We start from the raw sequence: 17,277 nt of genomic DNA on the forward strand, positions 1-17,277 counted from the left end.
GGATTTATGGCTTATTCCAACAATCTGTAACCCACTAACTCCCCTTCTTTAGCCTATTACTACAGGGGTGTAAATGGGCCACTTCACCTTGAATTGTCCCATGGAATATATGCTAATTAGTTATACTAAACAATCTGTCACAGCTAAATACAAGATGGGACGCTCTTGGTACCTTTGCCAGACCTGAAGAAGAGCTCTGTGTTGCTTGAAAGCTTGCCTCTTTCACCAACAGAAATTAGTCCAATGAAAGTTATTATCTCACCCACCGCGGATATCCTGGGATCAACAGGGCTACAACAACACTGCATTAACAAAGTTCTGTCTTCCCTTTAGCATAGGAGGAAGCTGAAGAGAAGAGGTTATTGCTTTATACAAGATCATTCAAGATGTCTGTGGCCAAACCCAAGGCCAAGGTGTTCAAAAGAGACTGATGGCTTTAGATGTCCAACCTGAATCACCTCAAAGGAGCCTGATTTTCAGAAAGTCCTGAGCACCTGCCCTCTGAAGATCAGGACTCTTCAAGGTGTTGCAAGTTGGCTGCTCACGATTGCTAATCGCTTTTGAAAAATGTGGCCTTCCATTCTCCAAGCCTTCTGCCTTAATCCCCAAGCCATCCCTCCTCCTCCTGTTTTTACAGATCAGAGCTAAATCTGGAGGGAAGCAGGAAATGATTGAAAGTCCAGGAAGCTATAAGCTGTAGGCAGGTGAGCCTGCAAAATAAATGTGCAAACGTTCCTGAAAGACACAGAGGCTGTTTTTTACACCCCAGAAAAGGGAGAGAACAGGTCACTGACAGATGGAGCATCCTATGAAAACCAAATTTGAAATACAGCCTTGATCCTCAGCTGGTATAAATCAACATACAGTGATTGAAGTTGATGCAGCGGTGCTGATTCACACCAGCACAAGATCAGGGCTCAACTTTTTTAAAGTTACTGCTTAATGAAAATCAAATAGCCCCAAATTCTGAGGCTATAAATCATGAGCTGCTCTGGGGAGCAACGTGAGACTTTTTGACATGACTCTTTTTTTGAAGTGATGCTAATATTCAGTCCATGAGTTACATGTTACTTCAGTAACGCGCTACTAACATTGTAATAATACAGCACTTTGCACATATGAATCAGCAGTGAATATCTGCAAACAGCCTTGAAATCCTTTGTTGTGATGATACCTCAGAATGGCCCTCAGGCCTGCGAATATTCTTCTAAAAAGATACACACCAAGGTGAATGTCATACAGGGAGGGAGAGGCAAAGCCAGAAACAGGACCCAGGTGTTCTGAAGTTCTTTGTTCCGGCCCTTGGTGCTGCCCCATATTACACTGTGTTACAAGAGGACATTAGCAACACATATTATTAAATAGTGCTTAACATCCTTGGCTTCCAAATGTGTCGCTAACATGAGAGGAGTTGTTAGAGACGCTTGTTTGGCTGTGCTTGTGAAATTCTGAATGACTCAAATTTGCTAGGTGCATCTTTTGCCTAAACGATGGCATACAAGAGAATGCCCAGGGCTACTGTAGCTTTGCTTTTTTTAGTTACACATGAGGAAAATGATTCTCCCAAAGATAGACCAAGGCCTGTTTTCCGTACTTGTTCGTTGGTGGCGTCGCTTGGGTGATCTCAATACGTAGCCTGGAATTTTGGTAATACTATTGCAGTCTCACTGAGTGGCTCATAGACTCATAGACTCATAGACTCTAGGACTGGCAGGGACCTCGAGAGGTCATCGAGTCCAGTCCCCTGCCCTCATGGCAGGACCAAATACTGTCTAGACCATCCCCGATAGACATTTATCTAACCTACTCTTAAATATCTCCAGAGATGGAGATTCCACAACTTCCCTAGGCAATCTATTCCAGTGTTTAACTACCCTGACAGTTAGGAACTTTTTCCTAATGTCCAACCTAAATCTCCCTTGCTGCAGTTTAAGCCCATTGCTTCTTGTTCTATCATTGGAGGCTAAGGTGAACAAGTTTTCTCCCTCCTCCTGATGACACCCTTTTAGATACCTGAAAACTGCTATCACGTCCCCTCTCAGTCTTCTCTTTTCCAAACTAAACAAACCCAATTCCTTCAGCCTTCCTTCATAGGTCATGTTCTCAAGACCTTTAATCATTCTTGTTGCTCTTCTCTGGACCCTCTCCAATTATTATTATTATTATTATTATTTTCTATTCTACATCACAGAGGGCTTAGGAGGGATTCAGAGATGGGTGACAAGAATGATTAGGAAAACTCTCATAGGAAACGATTGGGGTTGGTTACCTTAGAAATAATAGAACACTAACGTTTTACTACAGTAGTGCCCAACCCTGTTATATAGCAAGGCCACGTAAACCTAAACCCAATCTTGCATGGGCCAAATAAATTCTACCTATTTTAATAAGATTTAAAGTCATTTATATTTCAAGTTCAGCTTGTTTTGTTATGTATTTAGACAGGTTGTTTCTATGTACAGTATTGTCTATTTACACACTTGTGTAAACTACAATGATGTAAACATGACAACAAAATGCTCATAAATGGGCTGCTAAAGTGTGTATCGAAGGAGGACATTGGTCTTATGAAATGCTTTGGTGGCCATAGGACTGCCCTGTTCCAACAGACTATATCTCATGACAAAACTATTTGAGCCCAATGTAGAAAGTGTGAGACTCACCTTGTGACCAATTTCCCACTTTCCCAGAGCTTCAGAGGTTTTCTCTGGTAAGAAACATATTTTGTAACCTCAGCAGAACCACAAGGTGAGCAAGGAAACCAAGTTTCCATTTCTTTTCCGATACAGTGCTGTGTATTATTCCATCCCTTCACAACTCATATATTTTATATGTTCAAAGTACTACAAGAATATCAACTAATTATTAGATCTGGTTGGAAAACATTGGTTGGAAGCATTCTCCTTTAGAAAAATGTTTTTGGACAAGCCCCTGTTTAGGACCAAAAATAGAAATAAATCTCCAAATTTTTCATGAGATGGAAAATGTATTTAAAGATTCATCTTTGTAGGATGTCAGGTATGTGGGTGATGTTGCCTTACTTTGAAAGACGACTGACTGTTAGTACTGCTAAGGGTTATTGCTGCTAGTGCTGCTGTTTCTTAGAGCTCCCGAATTTAGCTGCCCCAGAGTAGCTTTCTGATTCAGCAGAGCTCAATGTTACTCATAAAGTCAGACAACAGGCTTGATTTGGTGGTGAAGACACTAGTTCAGGGTTAGTGCTGGCAAAGCATGGTCCTAGTGTCCTGGCTTAGTGGTTACAGGTACGCCCACGACAAGGTACCACCTCAACAATGTTCCTCCTATGACTTCTCCTTTGAGACACTGATACAAACCAAGTTTTGTGTTACACTCCAGATGCTGTTAGTTAGTTACCCTTGTACCTGCTAGTTCAAACAGAACATCCTCATCCATTGTCTTGTCTTTCTTCCTTATCTTACCAGGGGTCTATGTGTCCCTGCATCATCTTCTAGGAATGTGTTTACTTAGTTAGTTGAGAACTCTGGGTGTTTTTGCACCATTCTCTAAGGTCACGAATGTGCTTACTTGGTTGGCTAATGCCTGGTGCATTGCTATTTTGCCAAGGCTCTACCTATTCTGGTTCACAGGCTTTTGCTCACACTGTTAGTTAGCAAGGCCTACGCTGGAGGCGCGCATAGCTTTTGTTTTATCACCATTGATCTTACGTCCCATAGATTCTGTAGGGGGGCTTGTTTTTGTTTTTTAACACCTCTTCCAGCTTTTTACAAAGGAAATCAGTATGATCAGCTACATTTTACAGCTGGGGAAACTGAAGTATAGGGAGAGGCAATGACTTACCCAAGGCCACCTGCAGGCCAGTGGCAAAGTCGGGAATAGGATCCAGTGTCCCAGTCCAGTGTTCTAGCCACTAGTTTTTCATGGCTTGAGAGAGCTCCCCCACTTGACATGACATTTTTTATAGCATCAGGAGGGTGACAAAGTGAGCCAGAAAAACAAGTTCATCAATCCCCTCTGACATGCAGGGCCGCCCGGGGCGGGGGTGGTGGTAGGAAGGGGTCCCCATGAGAGTATTGTATTCTATAGTATTGCAACTCTTTTTAATGGAAGGGCCCCCCAAAATTGCTTTGCCCTAGACCCCCTGAATTCTCTGGGCAGCCCTGCTGATATGGTGCTGTGCTTTAGGCCATTCAATAGCAGGCATGGAAATACATTTATTAGAACTCCTGTATTATTTTACACATTTAAAATGCTGCAGAAAACCTTACCAATGACTCCACAGAGCTCCTGTGTGATGCAAGTAACTCTTTTGTTCCCTGTTCTACCAAAGGGGGAAGCTGAAGCACAGCAGGGGATGTCAGTTTCATAAAGTCACACGATAAATCACTGGCCTAACTGGGATTATGTGATCATGTCTTCAGACCAGACTCCCAGCCCTGTGACCAAGTCTTCAGACCAGACTGCCCCCGGAGGAAATGCCATAATGGTTTTCTGCTGGTTGCAGATTTTAATTCTGGGCTGTAGGGTTTGTTTAAAGGGAATACAGCTCTATCCTTAAATACTAGATCCTTGATATGGCCCCATCCTCTAGAGCGTAGGAATATTATTATCCTTGTTTAATGTGCAAATAAAGAGACGCAGAGGCAGGTGACAGTTATACAGGGAGTTCATGTCAGAGCTGGAAATACGACCCAATAGTGCTGGCTCTTTGTGCTCCATGGTAACCACTACTCCCAGCCCCATTAGGTTGCATTACAAGACTCATGTTACTTAACATACTTGGCTTCCGAAAATGTCATTAACATCAGAGTAATTCTTAGAGACTCACTGAAGTTGGGGTGTGTTTTTTTGCTGTGTTTTTGTTTCTACTTTCAAAAAGGGGTGTATGTACACACACACACAACACACACGGCAATTGGCACCTTCATCCTGATGGATGCTATAAAACAAAATCTTAACTGCAACCTTAGTAACTGTGACTTGTGCTCAAGCCCAAGACCCACATGAGGGGAGTTCGGGAAAATGTTTTGAGGAAAATATGAAGTCACAGTTAAGATTTTCCTTTTATAGCACCAATCAGATGCAGAGGGATGGGATGAGGACGTCCGAGGGCAGGGACTGGAGATCGAGGAAATCAGGGGGTATAGGAGGACAAGTGCGGGACAGGAGCTCTAGGGATTTGAGGGATGGAGGGGCAGTGAGATGAAGACAACACTTGTGTGGGGTACAGTGGCTCTAAGGAACAGGGGATGGCTGTGGGTTGTGGTCTGGTGTGGAAGGGGAGAGTAACAGGAAGGTGATCCAGGAGGTGAAGGGCCGGAACCATGAGAAGGAGAGGAAGGAGAGTGCTTGGGACCTATATTCCCTGGAATTGAGGTGGTATTGGTGATCCCGTGCTATAGGGAGAGAAGAGCTGGGGAAAACTGGAATCCGTGGGAGGGAAGGGAGTTGGGGGACTAAGGAACTGCACTCCAGGGAACTGGGGCACACTGGGAGGGAAGGAAGGACGTATGGTATGCTTGCGGGTTGGAGCTATGGAGGTCTGGGAGTAGGGAAGGTCTGGAGCGCTGTGAAGACAGGTAGGTTAACAACCTCCTACCAAATCGTTATCACAGAGTTCATACAGTGCTCTGATAGGCACCAGTGTCAGAGATGGTTTAGGGTATATTGAATAATTTTGTTCTTCGGCGCTGTGTTTGCTTTCTGAATTCTTATTGAGAAGTGTGCTCTAAAATACACTTGGTGATTGTCTCCCAGCTCCCCGCCGCGTCAGAGATGTCCCCGGTTTAATTTACAGGTGCTTTGGGATACTGCACACATCAGTCTGTCTGGATTGCCAAAGTCGTGCAGCGCCCGATCTCTCTCTTGGGAGATACACCGAACCAGGAGAAAAAATGAAACTAAATTAAACTAGGCCCCCAAACCTGGAGGCAAGCTAGTGAGAGGCCTTTGTGATATGAAAATTATCATGAGTGGAACAAAAAGAGAAACTAGAAGGCCAATACTATGGTGCAACGGGATTTTTAATTTGAATGAAAAGAGGAGAACACAGTGGAACACAGACATAATGCCGAGGAGAGTGAATATATTTTTAGGGGTTCAGAAAGGGCTGTAAACAGTCACTTACAGCAAGATGATACAATTAAAACAAGATGTTCTTCTTTCTTGGTTGCACCTGTGACGTTTGCCCGTCAAATTTGTTTTCTTTTCAGGCATTTTAAGTTAGCTGTTTCTCCCCACAGAGTGACAAATGAGACAAAGCGCAACATAAGCAGAGGACCAAATGGCATCTGCCTTATACATCTTGTGTGGCAAACTTAAAAGCCAGCTACAAATGGTACCTATTCGGGGAAAGGCTAGAACCTAAAGTGCCTAATTTCTTTTTGATGCTAAAGGCCCATTCCACCTCTCTAGCAACAGAAAGTGGCTTTAAACAGAATGGAAACGGAATTTGTGCCCACTTTAAGGCTCCAGATTCTTACTTGCTGGAGTGATGTAAAGGGCTCTCAGTGGAACTGAGAATTAGGCCCCCACTGCTAATAAAAGAAGCAGTCAATTGTTGGGGAGACCTTAGAGGGAAGAATCAAACAATAACATGAAAGATGCGTCTGTGTATCACAGCTCCCATTGACTTCAGCAGGAGTTGGGGGTGCAAAGCACTTCTGAAAGCCACAACTATAAGTTCTACTGTGAATCTGTACCCTGCTTTTCATTCCCTGGCTGTTACTTCTGGATTTAACATGGCCCACATGGGCCATAGTTTCCATGGCCCACTCCGAAAGCCCCCGAACCAGATGTGCCCCCATAGCCACTTGCGACTACAGGAGCTCCTACGGACTCCACTACGCTTTCCTGTGGGTAAGTGGTGAGGATAGGTCCCGGGAAGGTCACGACAACTGGTGGTGGGTAGATTATCACTCTCGAGTCGGGGCACTGCGTGACACATGGTTGGTTGCAGCTGTCAGTATATGGCTTGGGGCGTGCCACACCACATGCTGAGCCCCCAGCAGTGCACACGTTTGCCCCGCATGACATCTTTCCGAGATGAAGGTAACCCTGAAACACACATTAAGCAGCAGTCTAAACATAAGGCACAAATGTTAGTGGAGTAAAAGAGGAAAGCTCAGATACTATTGGAATGGTGTCTAAACAGATAGGCTAGAATTTACACACTTTTCAGTCAGAATCAATGCCTAAATCCCTCTAAATTCTTAGGAAGTCTTTCCCATAGATCCTAAAATGAAAACCACAAGGATGTTATACTTCAGTTTGTTATAAATGAAAGCTGACATCTATAGATTCATGGAATTGGCTGAGGCCACGTCCTAAACTGGTGTTGCTCCATCAAATAATCGAAAGTTTGGCCGTGTTAATATTTTTTTAAAATGCCCCAAAACAATCTGTCTAGTGTAAAAACATTTAGGTTCTGATTTTTTTAAAGCTAATGAAGAGATTAGGATGTTACTTCCCTCAGAATATTAATGGAAATACGGCATCCAAACTACGTGGAAAAATCTCATTTTAGTGTCTAAAGGCTTGATTCACCAACGTCTGCAACAGTACAACTACGAAAGAGTTCTTCTATGGAAATGCTGAAAATTACAGAATATTTGGGCAGGGTTCAGTCCTGAGTTAAAAGTGCCAGTTCAAAACATTTTAATAGTTTTAAAGAGATGAAGCCAAATCAGACTTACCTAGTTCACTGAGAATAACTCGAGAAGTGGTTAGAAGAATCCTGGGTTGAGAGCTTTTATACTCCTTTGTAGAGCTGCTGGAGCAGTGACATCCTTTGTGCAAGAGAGTCTAATTAGTTACCAAAGAAAATTTGTTAGAGATGTAACTCCTCCAGATGATTACATTATATTACCCCACTGCTTGTGATTTTTTTTTGAGTCTGTCTCCGCCCTAGATAATATGATGTGCGTTACACCCATAGGTTCCTTCATTTTAAAGCTTTATGGGTCAACATCATTTTTGTGACATTCCATTGACCTTACTGGAGTTACAGCATGAATGAATCTAGCTTTGAGCATTTAGTTCTTTGATTATCTGCATAAGATTGTCAGCCGTGTTTGGGTAGCGACCTATGGGGTCAGACTCATAATTCCGATTTGGTCCTTGAAATTCAGGTTGGAGTAATGATGGCATTTAAGCTTGCAGTTCCTAGGGAAGGGAAATTTTGTTTTGAACACTCAGAATCTCCACCCCAGAGGTTCTGATCCAATGCCCATTGAAATCAAAGAGTGGTTTGCTTGTGGGAAACTGCTGCTAGCAAAGCCCAGGACAACAGCAAAGGCAAGATGGAGACGAGGCATTCTTGGCTAAGAGGAGATGGCTGGGGGCTGAGATGAGACTAATTTAAAGATTGACCAATTTTAGGAAGTGCTATGAGATCCTTCTCCCACAGAAACCTTTCCAGCCATACACAGAATTATTTTTAAAGTACAAGGTACACCGCAAACTGGTTAGTGGAATTGTTCCAATACACACCAGCTGAGGAACTGGTCCATGAACATGAATAGGAATTTTTATCAAAAAAAGGGGAAATAAACAAAGTGACTTTTTAATGAATAACAAAGATCCCCTCGTTCTGAGGTTATATTATGGCCTGATTGAGAAATGAATGAGCAACCTTGACATCTAATGCAGGTGTCAAGCTATTAATATAATAGACTCCATCACTTTGGAGATATAAAACATTAATGAATGTTTGTGAAGTGCTTTGATATCCTTTGAAGTTCTGAGAAAGCCTCAGGACATCCAGCACTAGTGTTATTATCCTTGTTTTATAAGCAAATCAAGACAGACATGTTGCATTGAAATGCATACACCGACTTAGTGGTAGAGTCATAAATACAGCCCCATGGTACAGACTTCTGTTCCACATGGTTACTATTAGTCCTAACCCTTATTAGAGTTTGTCACAAGGGAAGAGTAATAATGTCTTCTTTAAAATGTTTAGCATTCTTGGCTTCCAAATAAGTCATTATAACAAGAGCAACAATTATAGAGGGAGATTCAGGTTTGGGTGGTTTTTTAAAAATTATTCATCTTCTGGATAAATCGTCTTTTGATCTAAGCAGAAACAATGACCAACTAGATATGTCACTTTGCCGTCTTTATCCAGGGTGACAATGATTTTCCAAAGGAATGACCAGTGTGTAAACTTCAGGCTTCCTCATGGGTTGTGTAGGGTTGTAAATTGCCACATTTAATGAAATAACAAAACCATTGGGGTAAGAAACTTAAGCTTACTCAGATGCAAATTCCCACCACTAAGTGAAATCCTTAAAAGGAAAGAAATTTGGAGTTAAGGGTAAAGCCTACTCTGTGTCCTGCTCCATACCTCTGATATTATTCATTGTCAATGGAACATTGTGACCCAAAGTAGAGAAGTCTTTCCCCTTACAGAAAGATACTTGCTCTGCACTTGGCACATTCATCCTTACTGGTGCTGTATAACAAAATATTAACTGCGACCTCAGCCAATGTACCTTGTGCATGGAACAGGTCCAAGGTCCATATGGCTGGAGCAGATGGGAAAATGTTTTGAGGACAAGAAGGTCCAAGTGAAAGTTTTGCTTTATAACACCAGTGAGATGAAGACGGCTAGAGCTGTGAGGATGTCAGAACAGATGTTCCTGGGCGGAGGAACTCTGGGGGCTTTGGGACTGCAGGGAGAATATGTGCTGGGACAGGCGTTCTGGGGTGGGGCTGTGACAAGAGATGCTGGTGTTGAGGACTGTGGCTCGGAGGAGCAGAGGAGGACTTGGGGAATGGGTTTGTGGAAAAAGGAAGAGGAAAGGAGAAGTGTTCAGGGAGGGGAGAAGCAGAGGCTGGCTGAAGCCGTGAGGTGGAGAAGAGAGGAAGTGCTGGGGACAAGTATTCTGAGGAGTTGTGGTGCTGGTGATTGAGTGCTCTGGGGAGACTGGAGTCAGTGGGAGGAAGAGAAGTTGGGGGAACCAGGGACTAGGGGACCATGAGAGGCAGATAAGTTTGTGCGCATGTGGGTGGGTGCTGTTGGCAGCTGGGAGTGGAACCTTGTGAGGAGAGGTCAGGGCGGCTCCAGGCACCAGCACTCCAAGCGCGTGCCTGGGGCAGCAAGCCACTGGGGACGCTCTGCCAGTTGCTGCTAGGGCGGCAGGCAGGGTGCCTTCGGCGGCTAGCCTGCGGAGAGTCCACTGGTCCCACGGCCTCAGCAGACCTCCTGCAGGTGTGCGGGAGGTCCACCGAAGCCGCGGGACCAGCGGACCCTCTGTGCCTGGGGCAGCAAAATGTCTAGAGCCGCCCCTGCCAAGAGTCTGTGTTCACAATTGTCTACCCAGTCTCTGAATGATCATCATCATAGAGTTAATATAGAGCTTTCAAATGGGCACATTGCCGATGAGTTATAAAATAAAACTATTCAGAGAGAGAGATGATGTGCATGGGGATGGATAGGTAGGGCGATTGTCCATGTGGGGATGGATGGATAGATAGATAGTTTAGAGTAAATTGAATAATGTACTTTTCTTTAACCCTGTCCTGTCTCATTGATCCAGGATATGGTTCGTGAGGTCTTGGGTTCTTATTAGTGAGAACTAAAACTCACCTTGTGACCAATTCTACAGTTTCCAACAGCCTCAGACGTTTTCCCCCAGTAAGAAACATATTTTGTAGCCTCAGCAGGATCACAAGGTGAGCAAGGAAACCAAGTTTCCATTTCTTTTCTGATACATCTTTTCTGATGCATTATCCCATCCCTTCATCGAGGAGGAAATAATTTTCATTACAACTCATATATTTTTATATGTTCAAAATATTACAAAAATATCAACTAGTTATTAGAGCTGGTTGGAAAACTTTGGAAGCATTATCCATTGGAAAATTCTGTTTTGACAAACCCCTGGTTGAGACCAAAAAAAAAAAAAAAAAAAGAAGAAAAATCTCCAAATTTTTCCTGGGATGGAAAGTCCATTTTCTGACTAACTCTACTAATTATATCTCACATCCCCTCTATTATGCTAGTAACTATTTTCATTCCTATTTTACTGATGGGGAAACAGAGTCAGCGAAGATGGAAATGCCTTAATATTTTGCTGGTAAGATGAGTTCTCTTTCTTGGGACATAGGTTTTGTTTAAAGATAATATCAGCTCTATCCTAAAATATGGGAAAGGTGATACGGCCCCTTCCTCTAGAAAACAGAATCATAGGAATCTCCGTATTTGAGCAGACTAGTGGTCCATGTAGTCCAGGATCCTGTCTCTAACAGGGGTCAATGCCAGCTGCTTCAGGAGAACGTGTAAGGAACCCAGCGGAAGGCAGTTATAGGATAATCTGCTCATAGGGGAAGCTTCTGCCAACCCCCCCAACAGTTAAACCAAACATCGATTGCTGACTGGGGCCCTGATGCAGGAGGGTTTCTGTCCCCTCCAAATCTGGCCAAGTGGAGTAACTCCATATCAGTTTACAAATTCTCTGGAGTGCTGCACACACCATTCTGTCCTGTGTGTCACAGTCTCATAGACTCATAGACTCATAGGTCAGAAGGGACCAATCTGATCATCTAGTCTGAGCTCCTGCACAAGGCAGGCCACAGAACCCCACCCATCCAATTTTATAACAACCCCTATCCCAGGACCGAGTTATTGAAATCCTCAAAATTGGTTTGAAGACCTCAAGCTGCAGAGAAACCACCAGCAAGCGACCCGTGCCCCATGCAGCAGGGGAAGGCGAAAAACCTCCAGGGCCCCTGCCAATCCGCCCTGGAGGAAAATTCCTTCCCGACCCCAAATATGTGCACCAGCTAAACCCTGAGCATGTGGGCAAGACTCACCAGCCAGCACCCAAGAAGGAATTCTCTGCAGTAACTCAGTTCCCATGCCATCCAACATCTCCCCGCAGACCATTGAGCAGACTTATCTGGTGGTAATCCAAGATCAATTGCCCAAATTAACAATCCTATCAAAACATCCCCTCCATATACTTATCAAGCTTTGTCTTAAAGCCAGGAAAGTCTTTTGCCCCGACTACTTCCCTCGGAAGGCTGTTCCAGAACTTCACTCCCCTAATGGTTAGAAACCTTCGTCTAATTTCAAGTCTAAACTTCCTAGTATCCAGTTTATACCCATTCGTCCTCGTGCCTACATTAGTACTAAACTTAAATAATTCCTCTCCCTCCCTAACGTTAACCCCCCTGATATATTTATATAGAGCAAGCATATCCCCCCGCAGCCTTCTTTTGGCCAGGCTAAACAAGCCAAGCTCTTTGAGTCTCCTTTCATAAGGCAGTTTTTCCATTCCTCGGATCATCCTTGTAGCCCGTCTCTGAACCTGTTCCAGTTTGAATTCATCCTTCTTGAACATGGGACACCAGAACTGCACACAGTATTCCAGATGGGGTCTCACCAACGCCTTGTATAACGGTACTAACACCTCCTTATCCTTGCAGGAAATACCCCGCCTGATGCATCCCAAAATCGCATTTGCTTTTTTAACAGTCTAGCCCCCTGCCTTCACTAGCAGGACCAAGTACTGATTTTTGCCCCACATCCCTAAGTGGCCCCCTCAAGGATTAAACTCACAACCCTGGGTTTAGCAGGTCAATGCTCAAACCACTGAGCTATCCCTACCAGTCATGTAGCAGCTGAGCATTTTGAGCAACACCTCACACTAAGAGGTACAAAATTAAGTAGGCTTTGAAAACTTAAGGCACCCAGATTGGGTGATGGGAAAATCACCAAGAATGGCACAAAAAGAAAAACCAGAAAGCCAATCCTGTGAAGCAACATGATTTTTAATGTGGATGAAAAGAGGGATATACAGTGGCAGAACGAAATAAAGCAAAGGACAGAAATTTAGGGTTTCAAAAAGGCTACAACCAAACACTTGCTCCAAGGAGATGCAATTGGAGCGAGATGTTCTTTTCCCTTTGGTGCAGCTGTGAAATTTGCCTGTCAAGTGTTTTTTTTCAGACAATTTAAGTTAGCAGTATCACCCCAGTGAAAAACAAAGGAGACAAAGTACAACATAAGATGAGGAATAAATGACTTCTGCATTGTACATCAGAAGCTAGCAACAAATGGTCTCTCTATTCAAGGAATGGCTAGAACCTAAAGTGCGGAATTTTTCTCTGACACTACGGCCCCATTACACTTCTCTGGCAATGGAAAGTGGCTTTAAATTGAATGTAAATGGAATTTATACCCACTTTAGGGCTCCAATTTCCTTTACTTTGCCAGAAGAGTGTAAAGAACCTGCAGTGGAACTGAGACTTAGAAGCAGCAGATAGTTGGGAAGACGTCAGAGGAAAGAATAATAAAGAATTACATGACAGATGTGTCTGTGCCTCCTTTTCAGATGTTCTGAGCACTCACAGCTCCCACTGACTTCAGCAGGAGTTGTGGGTGCAGAGCACTTCTGAAAGCCACGACTATAAGTTCTACTGTGAATCTGTACCCTGCTTTCCATTCCCTGGCTGTTACTTCTGGATTTAACATGGGCCACACAGGTCACGGTTTCCATGGCCCACTCCGAAAGCCCCCGAACCAGATGTGCCCCCATAGCCACTTGCGACTACAGGAGCTCCTACAGATTCCACTACATTTTCCTGTGGGAAAGTGGTGAGGATAGGTCCCGGGAAGGTCACGACAACTGGTGGTGGGTAGATTATCACTCTCGAGTCGGGGCACTGCGTGACACATGGTTGGTTGCAGCTGTCAGTATATGGCCTGGGGCGTGCCACACCACATGCTGAGCCCCCAGCAGTGCACACCTTTCTGGAACAAGGCATCTTTCTGAGGTGGAGGTAACCCTGAAACACACGTTATGGACTAGAGTGAACATAAGGTACGAGTGTAAGTGGAATACAGGATGAAATTTCAGTACTATAGTAACAGAGGCTAGCTAGCTAGAATGCTAGAATTTGCACAGGAACCTGAGATAGGTTCAGTTGCAATGAGTGCCTAAATCCCTCTAAATTCACAAAGAAATTGTACCCCTCTAGCCTATGTGGAAAACATCAATAATGTTACACTTCAGTGGTGATAAATAAGACGATCTCTGTAATTTCATGGAAATGGCTATGGCCAGAGCAGAGATAAAGCAATGCTCTTCAGTAGCAAAAGATTTTCAGAGCCACTGAAGAGATTTGGCTGTTTACTTCCCCTCAAAATTAATAGGAATTATGGGCATACAAATCTCATTCCAAATCCCATCCTTCCCACCTAAAGTCTCACCGATACCTGCAACTGAAAACTGAATAACTAAAAAATGATTTTTTTATGTTAACAAATCCCTTGAGGTTGTTACAAATATTTATGCAGGACTCAGCCATAAGTTCAAAATATCAGTAAATCACATTTTAATCATTATAAAGAGAGGAAGTTGAATCAGACTTACCCAGGTCACAGGGAAGGACAAATGAAGAGAAGTGGTAAGAAAAACCCCAAGTTGTTAAAGCTTTTATATTCATTCTCTGACAGCCTGAAATGTATGAGACATCCTTGGTGCATGAGGGCTTAATTAGTTCCCAATCAAAATTTCTGGACTGCATAACTCCTCTACATTATGTAACTGTTTTACTCATGGCTTGTGATTATTAGTGTGTTCTCCATGGCACATAGCACGACATACTCGTAACGTGTTCCTTTCCTTGTAAAACTTCATGGGTGCAATTCATGTGATGTATCATTCCACTGACCTCAAGTCGAGATAGATTCACTCCTGTGGGATCTCCATATGTTTAGATCTTTTTATTTGTTTTAAAAGATTAGCAGTAGGGAGGCAGCGTAGAGGCGCATGAGTAGAACAATCAGCATGTTTAGAAAAGTCGCAAAGAGGACTTCAGCTTGGTCCTTTAACTCTTCTCTGGTACTGGTTGGGCGTATGGAGGAGTTGACACTTGCAATTTGTAGCAAACAGGAATACCTTTTTTCCATCTGCTCAGCACCACCATCCCCAACCGGGGGGGGGGGGCTGGAACAATTTTTATAGTGAAGGTGCTGAGAACCATTGAACTAAAAGTAAAATAGCCCCAGATTCTGAGGCTATAAGTCATGACCTGAGTAGGGAAACAACATGACCTTGAGATGTATTTGGAAAATGACTCAGTTGTTCTCTATGAGGACTCTGAATTCCGGTTTCGCACTGTTAATACTATAATAATACGACATCACTGACAGGGGTGTGAAGTGCTTTGAAATCCTAAGTTTATAGGAAACCTCAGAATGTCCTCCGGGACTGCTATTATCCTTGTTTTATATGCCGATAGCCGGAAGAGTATTGAGGTCAAGGTCACACAGGCAGTAAGCGGCAGAGACCAATAGAATCGAGACATCTTGACTCCTTGTGCTACGGGCTAACCACTGGTCCTGATTCCATTAGGCTGCATTACAAGACAGTATTAATAACATGTTTTGTTAAATAACCCTTCATGGTCCCGTTTGAAAATGGGGCATTAACAAGAGAATAACAGAGATTCATGCAGCTTTGTGTGTGACATTCAGGATGAATTACCTTCTGATGCAATCTTCACAATGACAAACTATGTAATTTTGCAATCTACTTTAGCCTTGGCTTCTTCATATCAGGCTCACAATTCTCTAAATATGCAATGCACAAATTTCAAGTTTGTTTCTGGCTGGTGCAAGATTGTAAATCTCAGTACAGAATTCAGCCAGAATGAACAATTTTGGTACAAATTGCTTAAAGTCGCTCAAGTGCAAATTCCTTCCGCTGCCAGAACCTTAAAAGGTGGGAAATCTGGCGTAAAGGGGAAAACTTCTCTTGTGCTCTGATACACATCGTTGAAATTATTCTTTGTCACTTGGATATCGTGATTATAGCTGGGTGAATAATGGAGCTTTCAGTTCACTGGCAATTCTGAAAAATGGGGTGGGGGGGACTTTTTCGTTTCAGTGAAAGTAAATTTTTTTCAAAATTTTTCAGGAAATTGAAAAGTGGAAAAATTTTTGAGTTGGGTTGAAAGAAAATGTCACTTTGTCAAATTGTCATTTATAGGGTCAAGTCATAGTCCCCAGGCCAGGGAAAGGGTGAAAATGAATATTGCCTGGTAGGTAGAATGCTCACCTGGAATGGATACCCAAGTTCAAGTCCCTCCGCCAATGACTAATTACTTTATACCAAATGGACAACTTCATCAGAAGAGGCTGAGAAAGCTCCATAGTAGGCTGTCCCATAGCCCTGTAATTCTCCAAGGAGTAAAGCTGCTCCTTGTCTTAAGACATACAGTACTTATGAAGGTGGTCATTGTGGCTTCTAGTGTTTGCTTTGAAAGGGACTACTTTATAATACCAAAAGCAAATGCGTAAAGGCTTAGTTTGATGTTCTTCCACAGCCGATCTTTGGATTTACAAAGGAGAAATAGAGAAATAAGGTGGCTGAGGTCAGATTGAACCTCAGCTTCTGGTGGGGAGAGAGACCAGCTTTCAAGTTACACAGAGCTCTTCTTCAGAGCTGGGAGAGGTATTCCCAGCATCACAGCTAAATACAAGATGGAGCACATATTCCAAGAGACCATTCAAGGTAGAGTGGCCCATTAACACCTCTGCAGTCAGAGGACAAAAAGGAGAGTTAGTGGGTTCAGAGTGCTATAATAAGCCATAAATCCCATGTCTGTTCAGTCCATGATTTAAAGTGTCTCATAGAGTTAGGAATTTAAGCTCCCAGGCTCATCTTTTGAAAGTGTTGTGCAGGTTTCCTTTGACGATGAGGGCTGACAGGTCAGACAGCGAATGATCGCTTTATGAAAAGCGTTCACCCACAGGTGACAGGATGTTTTTGTCTTTTATCATTTTCCTGTGTGAGTTCCTTCAGGAGCTCATTGATTGTGTGGTTTTGCCCACATCATCGTCGGGATATTTAGTGCACTGGCTGTGCTATACCGCATATTGTGGTAGGCATGTGTAAAGCATGGCTTAGTTAAAATCCAAAATATGGTGTCTTGATGTCTCACTAGAAAGAGTTCAGAATCAGGAAGGAACTTTTGGTTACTGATATTAAAGAACACAAAGAAGAATCTAATTGCTGAAATTAAATTTTACCGTTTCTTCTTCTTACTGCTGGCTAGAGCCATGTGAATAATGGATTTCTTTTTGGTTTGCTGGCAATCCTGGAAAAAGAAAAAAAAACCTCATGTTGGCCTGAAAACACAATTTTTCAAAATTTGTAGTTAACTGAAAAGTCAACACAAAATTTGTTTTAGGCTGAATTAAACATTTTGTTTAGCCTGGAACAAAATGTTTTATTTCAATTAAATAAAATAAAATTTATGAATGAAAAGTCCTTTTGAATTGAA

General features: G+C 43.0%; 1 long non-coding RNA gene across 1 annotated transcript; it reads right to left on the minus strand.

The window, feature by feature from the left end:
- Nucleotides 1-193: 193 nt before the first annotated feature.
- LOC115639278 lies at nucleotides 194-14,331 on the minus strand. Its single transcript, XR_003997642.1, has 3 exons — nucleotides 14,320-14,331; nucleotides 10,949-10,952; nucleotides 194-276 (listed from the first exon to the last, which is right to left on the minus strand). It is a non-coding gene; the product is annotated as an uncharacterized LOC115639278 (long non-coding RNA).
- Between the last annotated feature and the right edge of the window lie 2,946 nt (nucleotides 14,332-17,277).

Source organism: Gopherus evgoodei, chromosome 24 (genome assembly GCF_007399415.2).
Source record: "Gopherus evgoodei ecotype Sinaloan lineage chromosome 24, rGopEvg1_v1.p, whole genome shotgun sequence".
Classification (NCBI taxonomy): Eukaryota; Metazoa; Chordata; order Testudines; family Testudinidae; genus Gopherus; species Gopherus evgoodei.